Raw genomic sequence first — 18,488 nt, 5'->3', positions numbered from 1 at the left:
GGATCACAAAACAAGAACTAATCTCACAATTGGTACCAAATAACAAAGATCTCTTAAGCTTTGTTTTCCAATAGTACAAAGGTTTTCTCTATATTGTTGCATGTTTAAAACGTTCTATGTGCAATATGTCCAGTCCCACATTTTACAATGTACTGAACATCAAATATTTGGTTTTCATGCCAGTGAAATACAATTACCACAGATACATAACATAAATTACATGGGTGAGTGGATGAATCAATTAACAATGTCTGTAATTTGTTTTAGCCACGTAGTTCCCATAAGCAACGATTAGTAAATTTGTAATTGACTTAATAAGGGTGAATTTTCAGTATTAGAGACAACGAAGTCAGATATCACTGATGCTGTTTTGAGAACTTTCTTTCTTTAACTTTATGCCAAGTGTAAGAGAGTGGTAAATGAGGTACAAAAATCACCAGATCACAGTGTCCTTATGTATTTATTTACTTATTAAACCTCAGTAAAAATGTCCCATTCTGTTGGTGATTTGGTACATTCAGTATTGATCAAAAGCCTGATGCCAAAATAAACAAAACAGTTAAAATAACCATCAAAGCTATAGTAACTTCAACCAGAATCAAGGGATCATTGCCCCTTACTTGGAACTAGTGTTCTATGAAATTTGGTACATTATATATCTTGAAGTATAGAAGGTAAGGAATGGAAATGAAAGTCCAATACAGAAATCTCCATTGCTGCAGCCTACTGAAATATTTTGTTAATCAATTCTTAGTTAGAAAATGAATCTATACAAATGATGGTTAATAGTGAATAAGCTCTCATTATTTTACATACTCCCATACCAACTTCATGTTGGCAAAGTAGGGTTCAGGACATGATTTGTTGTTATGGATGGAGAAAGATAGCAGCAGGGAAAAGCCACTTCAAACCTTTTTTTAAAAAAACATAGTTAATCTGTATTTCAACTCCAGCTTTTTAATCTTTGCTACTTATCCCTTGAATTTATCCCTTATAAATTTTAAAATTTATAATTGAAATGTTAAATTAACCCAGAAGTTTGTTTCTTCTGGGGAGAGAGTTGTCACTTCCTTCTCTGCTGTGCATGACAAATGCTTCCTCAATTTCACTTCAATATGAGATGGATCTAATTTTGAATTTGTGCCCCTTGTTTTGAATTGCCCCTTCTCAGGATTTACAGTACTGAATTCTACAATACTGAAATGTTACTAACCTCTTCAGTTTAGTAACATTCTGCTGAGTCTATGGTGCATGCACTCTTAAGGCTTGTATATCCCTCCTGAGGTACAGCGACTAATTACAAATACGGTACGCCAAGTGAAATCTCCAAGGTCAATTGAATTGCAGCATAGCTTCCAAACCATTGTAACCTATTAAGATAAAGAGCAATGTTCGACCTTTTTTGATGATTCAATGTACTTGACCAGTATTTGTGAACCTGTCTCATATTTGTGAACCAGGACTATATTTGTGAACTTGTCCAATATTTGCGAACTTGGGTCCAATATTTGCGAACCTGTCCAATATTTGTGCCCACTACAGTCCAGTATTTTTAGACTAATCCAGTAGTCTACTGTGATTCACAGAGTTAGTCACCAAATCTGTTTCCTCCTCCACATCTCCTAGTTTACTTCTCTCTAGGAAATATTCTGACTTGTGTTTACTGGATCCAAAGTATGGATTAAATCTTACATTCCCCACATTGAACTTCACCAGCACAGTCTTTTCCAAACAAATTATCACAGCTATGTTCCTTTGCAACTTTCTGCTCCCTGTTGACACAATTTAATGGGTCTCCCAACTCAGAAAGCTTGGATATGCAACTATTTTGACTTTGCACAGTTTTCACCGAATTCTTGTATTCCTATACTTGAGCACACATGACAATAAAATCTAATGCTAAATTACAATTCTACTTCTTCACCCACCTCATTGTTACCTGATGCTTCCGTACAGGTCACTGGGGAAGACTACTAGCTTGCTCCTGGCCATCCTGACAAACTACTAACTCCTGTCAAAGAGGTACCTCTCATTCCTCCTGCTTCTAGTTCCAGCAACAATCTCCAGTGAAAAACATGCCTAATAAATTCTAGCACAGATTATATTCATAGGTGTTACCCCATCCACCAAGATGATGACCTCTTCAAAAGATCCAGGATTAGTGCTACACGATTTACTCTTCACTAACCATTTTTGGCTATCTCATCATCGTCTATGTACTTAGTCATCCTGTCCATGATGGCAGCATTCCAGTAACTTCACCAAGGCTGGTGTTAAACTGAGAGGTCTAACACATCTGCATTGCACCATTTCCTTGATCAATATATTTGGCAAAATGCTTCATCACCAGACCTTTCTAACAAGCATTCAAGATGTCAGTTTGTAGTGGTGAGAAGGGCACTACCTGTCAGAACCTGAATGTACACCTGGACTCTCTGCACTACTGTACACTGCCCTTGAAGTAGCTGTGGGAGAGTTTGAGACTGTCACACATCTCCTTCTGGAATGTGTCTTTGCCAAAGAAGTCTGGAGAGAGACACAGTTGTATTAATCAAGGTTCACCCCAACAGCCCGTGAAGCAGGACTTTTGAAGCTGTTGCCTGGAACACACACTGAGACAACCACTGACTGCGCCTGGAGGGCCATCAACTTGGTGAAGGACGTTCTTTGGTGTGCCCAAAACTTGTTGGTCTTCCAGAGCAAGGAGTTGACCTCAACTGAGTGTTGCCAACTGTCACATTCCAAGGTCCAAGACTATCTACTGAAGGACACACTAAAGCTTGGGGTAACTGCTGCCAAGGCACAGTGGGAAAAGACCACTATCTGAGGTCTCCTTGCCGAAGTTAATGATGGTCCATTCAGTTATCGGGCCCTCCAGGTGCCTCACGCACATATTAGCAGTAACTTGCATAATTAAGAAATGCCTTTGTTTGTTGTAGCTATACATAAAGTCAAACCCCAATGCATGTTTGCTCTCAATAAGCAAAGACTGTACAGAACTCAACTGCTTCAGGAACTATGTACATGCATAAAGATTTCTTAATGAAAAATATATTTTCTGAGTTTTGGTACCCAAGACTGTTCTCTACATGATAAAATCTATGCTAAAAAACACACTGCAAACTCGACAAGCTCTTAGAAGAATTGAAAGTGTGCATGGATTTCTGCCAGGTGCTCCAGTTTCCTCCAAAGACATGCAAGGTAGGTGGACTGGACATGCCAACGTGCCAGTAGGGAACAGGGATGTGCAAATTAGGTAGATTAGCCATGGGTAAAAATCCCATGCAGAGTTACAGGTATGGGTTGGGGGTGAGAAGAGTTGGTTTGGGGTCAGATGCTCTTTGGAGAATCAGTGCACACTCGATGGGCTGAGTGGCCTCTTTCTGCACTGTCAGGATTCTATGATCTATAATTAGTCTTTGGATTACAAGTACATCTTGGAAAAATCAATATTTCCATTTGTTCTATCATCTGATAACTTTTTTGATCAGGTCCTGCAATAAATAGCATTTAATTGACTCTAAGAACCAGCTGAGAAAGCTTTGACTACATTAAATGTTCATCTGGCAATATTTACAATTTCAACTGTGTTCCAGGATACTAATGCAAAGAAACAGACTGAAAGTTAAACGAGAACAGTAGCAGAAAATGAACATGGAAACTTAATAAAAAGTCATTTTTGAGGGCTACACAAATATTCAGAAAACTACAAAGAAAAATTGTTTCTCATTTGTAGCTGAACTCAGGATGAGTTGCTTGTTATTTGTATTCAACTGGTTGCCAGAACTAAAACTTTTTGACACTTCGGTTGTATTGTACATAACAATAATCAGTATTTAACAGTCCCTGACAATCCCAGAATTTCCTTAATACCTTAGATCAGACCAGGCTTGCTTCACTGATTAATGCCAGTACTGCAATGATTTTTAAAATACACCATGCCTGTGCCAAAACAAAGTTTCATCCCAGAAAGAGACAAACCTTGGCACAGAAAGTTTCACCTACATTCAGAGAGACATCTTGACCATGTATTTGGATGGGCAATGTCTAGTTTCAGTGGGAGGAGTGCCAATGCTCTGGGGGTGTCCTTGCGAAAAGAGTTGAAAGTTTGCTACTCTTCACATCATGTCAGAACAAAATCTCTGCACAGCACTCACACACTGTTGCATTTCATTTTCAAACTCTTCATATGCCCGTTTGCTTGCCTTTAATTTACTATTTTGTGCAGCTGCTCCCCTCCCCCCGCGTTCCATGTCGCAACCTCAGAAACATTAATTGGTGCCAAGCTAAGGTTTAGGTGTTACCTCAATGTTCAATCACAAAACCAACAGCAGTCATCAAAAGGATTGTAACTGAAGAAGCACGCCCTGAGAGAGGAAAGATGCAAAGTGCTCCTCTCCAGCAGAGTAACAAAGAAAAAGATGTACATTACAGAAGCACTGCTTTGTGCTCGATCAGTGCAAGCAAGGCTTAAGAGAAAGCCTTCCCTTGCCCTCGGCGCAAAACAAAGTGGCAGGTCTAAAATCACATCGTCTTGCTTCTACGGTTGAAATGCAAAATGCATGAAGCATTTGTGCCCTGCCGGAGATTGCAGGCTACCCGGGATCATTACACACACAGTTCGCCCAGACAGTCATTGCCAAACTGCAATTTGCATTGCTCCCACTTTTTGTAGAACAGCACATGACATTTCACACACATTTCTAACAGATATATGGTACTCAGTGGCTGAACTCACAAAACGGTTAATGCAGCAATGCCTCCTCACTCACCTTGTGAAAATAAAGATCCTGACAGTCGAAGTGGAGGAAAAGCAAAGGCTCCTCCTCCTGCTGCTGCTCTCAGAGTGGAGTTAGCTCCCTCTCACAGTCTGACAATCCACTGCAGACAGGCAAGCTAAAGCTACACAGACAAAAAGACAAAGCGACAGGGACAGGGAGAGGGAGAGACTGGACCAGGCGCGGGGAAAGAAACCTTTATATTCCTGGCAACGTCACTCACACTCACACACAGCAGATAACCAGCAGAAGAGGCACTCACATCTCTCTCCACCCCCTCCCCCCAACTCCCCCACCCCCTCACTCACCTCCCTCCTTTTCCCCTCCCCTCCTTCCCCTTACATCCCCTCCCCTCACATTTCCCCTTCTCTTCCTTACACCCTCCCTTCCAACTGCACACCCTGTATCCCTTCCCTCCACTCACCCTCTCATTACTTCTCCCTCACTGCCTTCCCTCTCACTCACACCCCTCTTCGCCCCCTTTCCCCCACTCCTCCCCAGTCACCTCCAACCCCTAACTCACCTCCTCCCTCACTCCCCCAAACCCCCTGGTCCTAACTCACCCCTCCTTCCCCACATTACTGCCTGGCTCATCCCTTCTCTCATTCACCCTCACTCCCCCCCCCCCAGCAGTTAATTTCCCCCTACCCTATTTTGACTCCCTCTCCATTGTCCTCTCCCTTTCTCCTCTCGCAATTGCCCTCCTACCTCTGAATATTCCTCAACTTCTCCCTCACTCTTTCTAATCCTTACTCTCCATTTCTCTCTACCCCTGCTGTTCCCCTTCTCTCTCCCGAGGTGAAGGGACACAGGGGGTCCCTAAAAGCAGGGCGGAGGAAAGGGCACCCGAACTCTCAATAGTTCAGAGAAGCCTGATGCAATTCCATCTTTCCCACAGAATAAATGTGCATGGAAAACCGCCCCAAATAGCATCCGTGCACAGCTCGTTTCATCCGACCATTTGCAAATGCATCTTCAGTCATTCCCCGAGTTTGTATTGTTACACAAAAAAAAATCCAGCTTCAACATAATTCAGCTCTAAATGCACGGACTGGTTGCGAAATGCAATGTTTTATTTTGTTCTGCTTCCAATGCTTAATGCTTTAAATCTATTTTTTTAATGCATGTGTGCATTCTCTCAATGAGCCGACAGGCAAGCTGTTGCACACTGAGCTCTCCGAGCAAGTCGCTGTCAATGTGATGCTCCGCTCTCTCTCCTCCCCTCTCTTCCTCTCCGGAGTTCAGCCCTGCTCACGCCACTCATCTGGCGGCTCCTGCCTCCAATCAGCTCTCGGTGAAACTGCACCGAGAGAGGGGAGGGAACAACAGCATCGCTACAGCACAGGGACCAGCTGGGGAGGAAGTTGTGCTCTGGTCTCAAGGCACTTTGCAGGGTTAAAGTTATTTTAAAAAAACCTCTCTACTGTTTACATCAGATAGGAACAGGAGTAGACCATTCAGTATTTCACGCCTGTTGCACCATACAGTAAGGCCATAGCTGATTCCCTAAACCTGCCTTCGGCCCATATTCCTTAATACCTTTACTTACCAAAACATTATCTATGTCAAATTTAAAATTAACAATTGATCACTGCCATATGTGGATGATAGATCAAACATTTCTTAACATTTCTCCTGAATGTCTGGCCCTAATTCTCAGACGATGCCCCTCATTCTAGAAGCCCTAACCACTGGAAATTGTTTATCGCTGCCATGTCTTTTCCAGTTAATAGCTTGCAAACTTTAATCAGATCATCCCTCAAACTTCAATCAGATCACCTCTTAAACTTCTACATTCTAGAGAAAACAGGCCGAATTTGTATAACCTCTCCTCATACCTTCATCTGGTGCATTTTATTTGATCCAGGTCCCTGTGTGGTTATTTACTGTTCCTGTACCAAAACTCCATGGCCCTAACTAAGAGATTTCACTGGCTTATACATGATATTATTGGAACCCCGATTCTGCTTTTAAACTGGTAATTGGGCACTCAACTTGTATGACAAAAACTTCTAAGGAAATTGCTCTTCTGCTATCATATGGCAATAAATATACATGATATTTTGATACTCCTATTAGAACCACGTTATAAACATAAAGGGGGTAAAAAAAGGGGGAGGCGTGGCATTACTTGTCAAAGACAGTATCACAGCAGTGGAATGGACGATGGAAGAGGACTTGCCATCTGAGGTAGTTTGGGCTGAGGTTAGAAATAGGAAAGGTGAGGTCACCCTGTTAGGTGTTTTCTACAGGCCTCCTAATAGTCCTAGAGAAGTAGAGGATAATATTGCGAGGATGATTCAGGAAAAGAGTGAAGGTAGCAGGGTGGTTGTTATGGGGGACTTTAACTTCCCAGATATTGACTGGGAGAGCTATAGCTTGAGTTCATTAGATGGGTCGGTGTTTGTACAATGTGTGCAGGAGGGTTTCCTGACACAATATGTCGACAGGCCAACAAGAGGGGAGGCTATATTGGATTTGGTTCTAGGTAATGAACCAGGCCAGGTGTTAGACTTGGAGGTAGGTGAGCACTTCGGGGACAGTGACCACAACTCGGTGACTTTACTTTAGTGATGGAGAGGGATAATCTTGCGCCACAGGGCAAGAGCTATAGCTGGGGGCAGGGAAATTATGATGCTGTGAGGCATGACTTAGGATGTGTGGATTGGAAAAACAGGCTTCAAGAGAAGAACACTAATGAGATGTGGGGATTGTTCAAGGAGCAGCTACTGCGTGTCCTCGATAGGTATGTACCAGTCAGGCATGGTGTAAAGGGCCTTGTGAGGCAGCCGTGGTTTAGTAAGGAATTGGAGTCCCTTGTGAAAGGGAAGAAGGCGGCATATGTAAAGATGAGGCGTGAAGGTTCAGTAGGGGCGATTGAGAGTTATAAGGTAGCCAGGAAGGAGCTAAAGAGGGAGCTAAGAGAAGCGAGAAGGGGACATGAAAAGTCTTTAGCTGGTAGGATTAGGGAAAACCCAAAGGCTTTCTATAGGTATGTCAAGAATAAAAGGATGACTAGGGTAGGTATCGGTCCAGTCAAGGATAGTAGTGGGAAGTTGTGTGTGGAGGCGGAGGAGATTGGAGAGACATTAAATCAGTACTTTTCATCAGTATTCACTCAGGAACAGGACACTGTTGCTGATGGGAATATGGAATCACAAATAATTAGAATGGATGCCCTGGAAATATGCAGGGAAGAGGTTTTGGGAATATTGGAAAGGATGAATATAGATAAGTCTCCTGGGCCTGATGGCATTTACCCCAGGATCCTATGGGAAGCTAGGGAGGAGATAGCAGAGCCATTGGCCTGGATTTTTATGTCGTCATTGTCAACGGGAATAGTACCAGAGGACTGGAGGATAGCGAATGTGGTCCCATTGTTCAAGAAAGGGAGTAGGGATAGCCCTAGTAACTATAGGCCAGTGAGTCTGACTTCAGTGGTGGGCAAAGTCTTAGAGAGAATGGTAAGGGATAAGATTTATGAACATCTGGGTAGGAATAACGTGATCAGGGATAGCCAGCATGGTTTTGTGAAGGGCAGGTCGTGCCTCACAAACCTTATTGAGTTCTTTGAGAAGGTGACTAAGGAAGTGGATGAGGGTAAAGCAGTAGATGTTGTGTATATGGATTTTAGTAAGGCGTTCGATAAGGTTCCCCATGGTAGGCTAATGCTAAAACTTCGGAGGTATGGCATTGAGGATACATTAGAGGTTTGGATTAGGAATTGGCTGGCTGGAAGGAGACAGAGGGTAGTAGTTGATGGATTATGTTCATCTTGGAGCGCAGTTACTAGCGGTGTACCACAAGGATCTGTTTTGGGACCATTGCTTTTTGTTATCTTTATAAATGATCTAGAGGAAGGACTTGAAAGCTGGGTAAGCAAGTTTGCGGATGACACAAAAGTCGGTGGAGTTGTGGATAGTGAGGAAGGAAGTGGTAGGTTACAGCGGGATATAGATAAGTTGCAGAGCTGGGCGGAAATGTGGCAAATGGAATTCAATGTAGCTAAGTGCGAAGTCGTTCACTTTGGTAGGAATAACAAGATGATGGATTACTGGGCTAATGGTAGGCTACTTGGTAGTGTGGATGAGCAGAGGGATCTTGGTGTCCATGTACACAGATCTCTGAAAGTTGCCACCCAGGTAAATAGTGCTGTGAGGAAGGCATATGGTGTACTGGGCTTTATTGGCAGAGGAATTGAGTTCTGGAGTCCTGAGGTCATGTTGCAGTTGTATAAGACTCTGGTGAGGCCTCATCTGGAGTATTGTGTGCAGTTTTGGTCGCCATACTATAGGAAGGATGTGGAAGCTTTAGAACGAGTGCAGAGGAGGTTTACCAGGATGTTGCCTGGAATGGTAGGAAAATCTTATGAGGAAAGGCTGAGGCACTTGGGGCTGTTCTCATTGGAGAAGAGAAGGTTTAGGGGAGATCTGATAGAAGTGTATAAGATGATTAGGGGTTTAGATAGGGTAGATACTAAGAACCTTTTACCGCTAATGGAGTCAGGTGTTACTAGGGGACATAGCTTTAAATTAAGGGGTGGTAGGTATAGGACAGATGTTAGGGGTAGATTCTTCACACAGCGGGTTGTGAGTTCATGGAATGCCCTGCCCGTATCAGTGGTGAACTCTCCTTCTTTATGGTCATTTAAGCGGGCATTGGATAGGCATTTGGAAGTTATTGGGCTAGTATAGGTTAGGTAGGATTCGGTCGGCGCAACATCGAGGGCCGAAGGGCCTGTACTGCGCTGTATCCTTCTATGTTCTATGTTCTATAAGAATATAAGAAGTAGAAACTAGAGTAGGCCATTCAGCCCCACAGCAGATCATGGCCAATCTGCTCCAGGCCTCAACTCATCTTTTATGTCAGCTCCTCATAGACATTGATCCCTGATATTTCAAAAATCTAACTCCTTTTTAAATGCTTTCAGCGATCTAGCATCCACAACTTTCTAGCATGGAGAATTCCAGAAAGCTACTGCCTACTGGGAGAAGAAATCCCTTTATATCTCAGTTTCAAATGAGAGTCCCCTTATTCTGTAACTATGACCCCCAACTAGTGGAAACATCTCAACACGTACTCTGTCAAACTCCCTCAGGATCAATGGATCACCCCTCATTTTTTAATAAACTCCTAATAAATAAGAGCTTAACCTTCTTACAGATTAGATTACTTACAGTGTGGAAACAGGCCCTTCGGCCCAACAATTCCACACCGACCCGCCGAAGCGTAACCCACACAGACCTATTCTCCTACATTTAGCCCTTCACCTAACACTACGGGCAATTTAGCAGGTTAATTCGCCTAATTTGCACATTTTTGGATTGTGGGAGGAAATCGGAGCATCCGGAGGAAACCCACGCAGACACGGGGAGAACGTGCAAACTCCACACAGAGAGTCGCCTGATGCGGCTTAATAAGAGCTTAACCTGTTCAGACATTCTTGATAATCCATTTCCTTCATCCCAGGAATCAGCTTATTGGGATTGGGCCAGTTTCTGGACACAAAATAACAGCCTAATAGTGACAACATTCGCCATTACTTATGTATAGACATTACAGTAACTTCAAATGAGGGGGATATCGCACAGTTCAATACAAATATCAAGAAAGTGCTGTCCATGTTGGGTCCCTCTGCTGCAGTCTGTACAAAAACAGCATCTTGTTGACAGCTACACCATTGGCATGCTCCGAATGTTGTAGAGTTGATGAAATATGAACTCACTGCAGGTATTTAGAGTGAGTAATTATAAGTACCATTTCAATTTGGTGATATGTTTAATGATTGCCAATCACCCTAACTGAGAATGAAAATTAATTAAAGTATTAACTCTGGAGTTACATCTGAATAAATTAATTCGAGGCAGAATTAGGCCATTTGCCCCTTCAAGCCTTCTCTGCCTGTTAAGATCATAGCTGAGCTGAAAATGTGTTGCTGGTTAAAGCGCAGCAGGTCAGGCAGCAACCAAGGAACAGGAAATTCGACGTTTCGGGCATAAGCCCTTCATCAGGAATCTGCCCGATCAGGCTTATGCCCGAAACATCGAATTTCCTGTTCCTTGGATGCTGCCTGACCTGCTGCGCTTTAACCAGCAACACATTTTCAACTCTGATCTCCAGCATCTGCTGACCTCACTTTTTCCTCGAAGATCATAGCTGATCTGGTTATAATCTCAAATCTGCATTTCTGACCTACCCCTAACACACTCCCAACCCCCAGCTTAATAAGAATCTACCTTTGCCTTAAAAACATCCATGGACTCTGCTTCCACCAGAAAAGAGTTCCAAAGACCCACAACTCCTGAGAGAAAATCCCTCACCTAATCTCTGTTTTAAATGAGGACCTCTGATTTCTCAACAGTGACCTTTAGTTATAGACTCCATATTTACTCAGTCAAGACCCCTCAAGATCTTTTATGTTTCAATCATGTCACCTCTTAATCTTCTAAATAACAGAAAGTACAAGTCTAGGCTGCCCAACATTTCTTTATAGAACAATAGCCTCATTCTAGTCTAAAAATCCTTCCCTGAAAACCTTCAGGCTCCAAATTATTTGTGGAGATTCTAAGGTCATTTTAAAAACTCTAAGTCAATACTTTTCCTGCATTTTCTTTCTGTCTTAATATTTTCATTTCTGTTGAGTTTAATCTAACCTTTCTTCATCATTATTTCTCACTCTGCATCGAATTGACATTGAATTCGCCCTCTCCACGTCTCTTCCTTCATCCTGTACAACGTATTTTCTAACCCTTACTTCACAATGGGTCAAGAAGAAACCCTGTTAGTTGGCCTGTTCATTCAGGTGAGTCCCAGGTGCCTGGTTTTCCTCAATCGCACATTATCAGTTCATGCTTTCTTACTGGGCAAAGTAATTAGTGCTGAAGGTCACAAGTGTAACTCCTTGACAAACCTCTTTATAGTGCCACTTCCAATTACACAGATCAGAATTTTCCCCTTACTCCATAGTCAGAAAATTGTTTTCTTCCTCTTTTTACCATCTAATGCCATATTCATTCCTGACTGAGAGTCAGGCCTGGACAAGCCAATGCTTTATGAACTGAGATAATCTTGCTGTCTTGTCAAACATAAAGAGATGTTGATTGATTCAGAAAGTCCTGTGCTAAAGAACCTTACAGTTAGCTCCAAAGCTTCCATGAGAAGCCCAGAGGTGCCCTCCTGGCATATAGGGAAATCCAAGCTAAAACTTCAAAATCTACCTCCTGTACCTTTTCTAGCAAAAGATCTGACTTCTAACAGCTTTAATGGGTGAAAGGCGTTGGTTCCACACAATCCCACCCACTCTTAGTGATGTTTGTGTTTGACATTTCCGTTTAGGTCCAAATGATATTTTCAGACCTGAAATATATATTTGAAACAGATCCTGTCTCCTCCATGGGTTTCCCATTTGCTGATTCACAACAGCTGAACAAGATTGGGATAGGTCAGAAGGCAGTCGGTTAACACAGCACTAGCCTTATGTAACTCCCCTTTCACCTTCTTCCCACATGTATGAATAATTAAGATTGAGACCTGGGGTTCTTTTATTATTCTATTTGAGCTCCAATAAAGGTAAGCAACAGAAGATGACTAAAAGGTATTAAGGTGAATGGCAGAACCCTTATGAATATTGATATGCAGAGGGTTCTGGGTGTGCAGGTCCACAGATCACTGAAGGTGACGGCATTAGCAGATAAGGTAGTAAAAAAGGCCTATGACATGCCTTCACTGGGAGAGATATTACTTTGAAAAAATTGAGTATAAGGATAGACAAGTTATGCTGCAGCTTTATAGAACTTTAGTCAGGCCATACTCAGAATATTGTGTACACCTCTGGTCACCACACTACCAAAGGAGGTGGATGCTTTGGAGAAGGTACAGAAAAAAGTTTACCAGGATGCTGCCCAGTATGGGGGATTTTAGTTATGAAGACATGTTGGAATGACTAGGTTTGTTTCCACTGGAACACAGGAGGTTGAGAGGTGACCTAATAGAAGTTTATAAAATTGTGAATGGCAGGATAGCGTGGCAAGTGTGAGGATGTTTTCCCAGGGTGGAGCGTTAATTTACTAGATGACACAGGTTCAAGGTGTGAGGAGGGGCAGATTAAAAGTGATGTGCGAGGCAAGTCTTTCACTCTAAGGGTGTTGAGTGCCTGAGCCACATTGCCAGAAGAGGTGGTGGACGCAGACACAACAGTAGCATTCAAATAGCACCTGGATGAATACATTATTAGGAAGGGAATAGAGGGATACAGATCCTGTGATTAGATTAGATTACCTACAGTGCGGAACCAGGCCCTTCGTCCCAATAAGTCCACAACGACCCTCCGAAGAGAAATCCACCCAGACCCATTTACCTCTGAATAATACACCTAATACTGTAAGCAAGTTAGCATGGCCAATCCACCTAACCTACACATCTTTGGACTGTGGGAGAAAACCAGAGCACCCGGAAGAAATCCACATAGATACAAGGAGAATGTCCAAACTCCACACACTCACCCGAGGCTGGAACCGAACCAAGTCCCTGGTGCTGTGAGGCTGCAGTGCTAACCACTGGGCCACCGTGCCACCCTGCTAATGACAGCAGTTTTAATATGAAAGGGCAAAATCTGTCAGCTCAGAGAGCCGAAGAGCTTGTTCTTGTATTGTATCGTCTTTTGTTCTTTCTTAGTTCTGCCTTGTCTTCTGAATCAATTAAACTTTTTGACTTTTTTCTTAAAATGACAAGAGAGAGTAAAGGATTACTTTACCTTCAAATAACATTCTCTTGCTTTCAGTTACTGCAGCAAAGTGGAAGAGAGTAAAATACCCATGATTCAAAGTAGCAAATGATGTTTTTATTTGGTTGGCAAGGCAGCAGGGAGGATGGACATCTCTCAGCCATTCAAGTACCTGTACTAGCATCTTCAAATAAAATACCTTGTATTTATTCAGGATTTTGGCATCCTTTGAACATCCCAAAACATGTTGAAATCAAATAATTTCTTTTGCAGTTTTGTCATTGTTGTTTTATAAGCAAATATAACAGCGACTTGCATAAAGCAAAGAGAAGGGATTATGCTGGTGGATAAATACATAAGACCATGCTGGTAAGGAGAAGAACATGTCTGGGATACACTGGAGGATGTTGCACAAGTGAGGTGGATCCAGGCCTTGAAGAGATTCACAAACAAAGGTGACAAGTCTAATCAGTGCACGGAAGAGTGCAGAGCAGCGGTGTTTGTGGAAGGTGTAGGCTTTAATTCCTACCTTCCCTGATCTGGATTTACTTTGGATATCAATAACCCAAGGCTGTCCCAAGAACAGGCTATATCCAATTGATTTTTTATTGAAACAAGGTACACTATAAAATACTACAAGGACCAGACTGAACCGGGTGATCATTCTGCTCTGCTACAACCTCCAGTCATTGATCAGAAGATTGATCCTGTTCCTGAGCTGGCTAACTATGGTCTGAGGCACAGTCTCTTATGTGCCTTTTGATTAAAACAGCCGACATGATCAATCCTTGACACTGTCCAGTCTTCCACCATTGATCAGTTGGCCACTGGCAAACATCACAGGAGTGTCACAGTTGATCTTTCACTCATGAGGACATCTTCCCTGTTTTCCCTGGAAGGAGGCTTGTCTCTTGGTTATAAAAAAAAGACCTCAGGCTCGTCTACTAGGCTATTCATATATGCTAGTTCCTTACAGCCTTTACATGGTCTAATCAACCACCTGATATTTGCATTCACACATTTAATGCATTGTCTGAGCTGAGATGACACCTATTATTAGATAAACTGACGCCATCTTGAGAATGTAATTCTAGGATTTACATATTAAAGAATCTAAACCAGCATATCCAAACATGAAAGACCTAATCTGAATTTGTTTAAGAACTATAACATGGTATTGTGTGAATTTTAACTAAAGTTGTTTAATATTTCATACAACTCCATGACACTCTAACCCCTTCGGTATAAATTCTGAGTCTTATGGTTCTGTTCCACAGTCACCTGATGAAGAGGCAACGCCTCAAAAGCTAGTTCTTCCAAATAAACCTGTTGGACCATAACCTGTTATTATGTGATTTTTAACTTTGTCTACCCCAGACCAACACCAGCACCTCCAAAGCATGATATTTATGCAGTATAATGCTGTGGTCAACAACCTTTTGTTTGACAAATTAGTCCATCTCCTGCTGAGGTACAGCACTTTATATGAATGAATGTTCCTTCAGAAAACGGAGAAAATTCTTAAGTAATGGCCCAGTGACCTTCTAATGATTGGATCCACCACCCCACTTATCGACCTTTCAATAAGGCAAGTTCTTTTCTCATTTCAGCTGACACATCAAATTTACAATTACTATCCGCAAGTATGAAAATAAAGGGCTAAATAAATTTGATGCTGGATAAGTTATAAAATATTTGCACAAGTTGGTGCTTCTGCAGGATGAGGTTAATGTATGTGCAAATCCATAATTTTTAATTGTCCACCATTGGTCATTAGCGGTCATTAAATAATTTGATCAATTGAGTTGTCAGTGCCAAGTAGATTACTTAGTGTTTTTTAGCCTCTGTCAAGTCACAAGCAGATGAACATTACAAGGAAGTGTCATGCATATTGTTTGTCATTTGTAGCCACATATTTTAAGATTTAACAGCAGAAAATTTCTGAAATGTTGTGGCTTCAAACAAATTTAATTGGTGGCACAAATCAGGTCGTGTCAAGTTACCTGCCTGCTTGTTCTTTGTCCTGCTTGATATAATAGAATCATTGAATCCCTACAGTGTGGAAGCAAGCCATTCAGCCCATTGACTTCACACTGACCCTCTGAAGAGCATTCCATTCAGACCCATCCTTCCTACCCTATCCTTATTACCCTGCATGACAAACCCACCTACCCTACACATCCCTGTACACAAAGGGCAATTTATCATGGCCAATTCACCAAACCTGCACATCTTTGAACTGCGGAAAGAAACCGGAGCACCCGGAGAAAACCCACAAAGACACAGGGAGAATGTGCAAACTCTACACAGACAGTCACCTGAGGCTGAAATCAAACCTGGGTCCTTGGTGCTGTGAGGCAGCAGTGCTAACCACTGAGCCACCAAACTACCCTACAGTTCCATTGTGTCCTGGGATATGTGGAAACTCAAGACAGAAAAATGGTTTCATCAAGAGTAGCACAGTTTTGGAAGCAATTTGTTTGTCAATTCCTGATTGCATCCAAAATGAAACTCTACCCTTTGGCTTATAAAGTGCTTGATATTTCCATTGGACAACAGTTAGTCTTTTTAACCATTTGTTCACCTTGCAAATTCCATGTAGAAATAAAACACACCACAATAATTTTGCAGGACAGTGGCTATCCAGAGCAGATTATTGTTCACCACACATCTTGCAGATGAACCAAAGGCTGTAAATTTCAGACCTGTCGACTTCAATATATTTTGGAAGGGCAAAGTATCTCAACAATTTGAACAACAGATGAAGAAAGCCATTTCACTACACAACAATGCAAAGAAAACAAAAACAATGTTCTGTTAGCCTAAAAAGACATTCTGCCCACTACAAAATCCATAACATTGTCTATGAATCTCAATGCCAGTGCCTATGCCATTTATGTGCTCATTATATCCCAATGACTGAATGATCAAAACAAACATTTTCCTCTGGTTGTTCTTAATAGGCAGGGGTCAATGCATTAAACCAAGAGGAGAAACTGCTGCTGGGAATGGATTGGTTATGCTGAGATGGATAAGATTGGATATGAGTTGGCAGTCTCAAGGAAATGCACCAGTGAAGAAAGGCAGCAGTGTAAGGTTGAAGAGTTGACTGTTGAATGGAGGGGCAGAAGAGAAAATGCACAGTGAATATAACTGGGACAGTCTTGGTTCAATGTTTGTAAAACATGCCAATATGAAAAGTTTGAAAAGGGACTTTGGTTGGTTATTGCAGAGTTCAATGGTACTGAAACACTTGAGGAATTTAGAAGGAAAACAGCAATTAGATACAATGCAACAGTTATAGAGTGGACAGAGATTGAGGGATCTATTTTACTTGAAAGGATTCATGGTAATACAGTTGAAGAAGGAGGAAAGAGTGCCAATTCAGACAAATTGTTTGCGATCTCAGTTTTGACTGCAGAAGGAAAGAGTGATTAAGTTGGTTAGGGAGAATTTTTGAAGAAGAAAAATTAGATCTCTGGAGAGGAAGTGAGTTGGCAAAAGTATGAAAAGATGAGGAATGATACAGAATTTCTCTTGGATGGAGAAGGAGCTGAAGAACATAATGAGGAACACTTGATATATGTGATGATGAGGGTCAGAGGAAGAAGTTATGAAAAGGAAATTGTGAAAACACATCTTTAACACTCAGGCTGGTACTGGAGTCAGAGGTAAACTTGGGTATTGAGAGATAAATGTACCAACATCTAAAGTGATCAAGACAAATTTGACAATTTCACGACAATTTGACAATCAAGGCCATCTGCTTCACGATCAGGCTAGTCGTGAAGCAGATGGCCTTGATTCTAAACCATATGGCAGGACAATAATAGGATATAAGATTATGAGTGGCATGTAGGGAAAAAGGCATCGTAAAGAGAACCAAGACTGTTCAACAAATATTAGCACCAACAAAAATTAGAAATATTAGCACCATCACATGGTAAGTATAACTGTCCATTCTGCATCTCTCTAACATTACAGTAAGATGTACAGGTTCATGCAATATTAAACTGCAAATAACAGCTGCTACTTTTCCTTATTTGTTCCCCAGTGTCATACAAAACAATACCCACAAATTATTAAGACTGCCTAGTGTCAAATTTGCACACTTAAAATCGGCAGAGAGGTATGATTAAATTTTAGTGGCTGAAGTAACATTTTTGTTGGAACAAAATTAGATTCAGATCCACTTCTGTACAGATAAAATGAACACATCGTTGTTTAGTTTAGATTGTTTAGATCTCCTATAACCTCTTCCATCAGACAGAAGCTTGAACACACAAGTTCAAGAACAAGTTCATCCCAGTCATTACTAGACTGATGAATGGACTCTCTAGTCTTAAATAATACTGATATTGCTGATGTTAATCCTGCCTAGCATACGTCTGTGCACTGCAATTTGTATGCACCCATCTAAATTTTTTTACAACCTTTGATCCATGCATCCTGGCTTATTATGATCTGCCTGTATTGCTCATAAACAAAGCTTTTCACTGCACTTCAGTACATGTGACAATAATTAAGTAAAGCAATCAGTTTGTTATTTTAATAATATAGCCCCAATTACATTAGGAATTACATTAAGGATTGATAAACTTATCTGGATTCTACAGAAGCCATTTCCATTATACAATAATGACTCCAAGAGCAGAAAGTCATTTTTTGATCCTGTTTCAAACTTGTTTAATTCCTCAATTCCAGTTTCATTCTCTGAAACAATATTGCACTCAATTCTATTCACAATTGCAAGTCACTACAAGCACCCATACCTTACTTATTAACCCAATCAAAATTCGTTCCAAACTTGGCTGTAAATTTCAGTCCTGTCTGTATCCTGAACCTGACTTCATAGCTGTTTGCAATGTAGAAGACAAGCACTTGTCCACGTTTCAAGATTTCCCAAAGTGAAGGGCAGGACTGGGGCCCCAGGAGGAGTCAAAAGCTGAAATGTTGGGGATAAAAGCTCTGAGATGTCAATGGCTGTG

At 41.6% G+C, this 18,488-nt stretch overlaps 1 protein-coding gene across 2 annotated transcripts in view; it reads right to left on the bottom strand.

Moving 5' to 3' along the window:
* Nucleotides 1-4,953, bottom strand: part of elovl5 (ELOVL fatty acid elongase 5) — a 106,426-nt gene extending 101,473 nt beyond the window's left edge. The window contains exon 1 of one of the 2 annotated variants that reach the window (XM_060852876.1): nt 4,773-4,953. The gene's annotated coding sequence lies outside the window, so the exon portion shown is untranslated. The other variant, XM_060852882.1, reaches the window with a different exon arrangement.
* Nucleotides 4,954-18,488: the final 13,535 nt, after the last annotated feature.

This window comes from Hemiscyllium ocellatum, chromosome 3 (assembly GCF_020745735.1).
Source record: "Hemiscyllium ocellatum isolate sHemOce1 chromosome 3, sHemOce1.pat.X.cur, whole genome shotgun sequence".
NCBI lineage: Eukaryota > Metazoa > Chordata > Chondrichthyes > Orectolobiformes > Hemiscylliidae > Hemiscyllium > Hemiscyllium ocellatum.
The sequence above is the reverse complement of the archived record's forward strand: the minus strand, read 5'-3'. Positions and strand labels throughout refer to the sequence as shown.